The following is a 499-nucleotide window of genomic DNA, read 5'->3' on the forward strand; positions in this document are numbered from 1 at the left end:
GTCAAGTTGTATAAACTACAATACCAGATGTCATGTTGTATAAACTACAATACCAGATGTCATGTTGTATAAACTACAATACCAGATGTCATGTTGTATAAACTACAATACCAGATGTCATGTGGTCTAAAATACAATACCAGATGTCATGTTGTATAAACTACAATACTTGATGTCATATTGTATAAACTACAATACCAGATGCCATGTTGTTTAAACTACAATACCAGATGCCATGTTGTATAAACTACAATACTTGAGGCCATGTTGTATAAACTACAATACCAGATGTCATGTTGTATAAACTACAATACCAGATGTCATGTTGTATAAACTACAATACTTGATGTCATGTTGTATAAACTACAATACTTGATGTCATGTTGTATAAACTACAATACTTGATGTCATGTTGTATAAACTACAATACCAGATGTCATGTTGTATAAAACTCAATAACGGGTGTCATGTTGTATAAACTACAATACTTGATGTCATG

This window comes from Austrofundulus limnaeus, unplaced genomic scaffold (genome assembly GCF_001266775.1).
Source record: "Austrofundulus limnaeus strain Quisiro unplaced genomic scaffold, Austrofundulus_limnaeus-1.0 Scaffold576, whole genome shotgun sequence".
In the NCBI taxonomy this organism is placed as follows: Eukaryota; Metazoa; Chordata; class Actinopteri; order Cyprinodontiformes; family Rivulidae; genus Austrofundulus; species Austrofundulus limnaeus.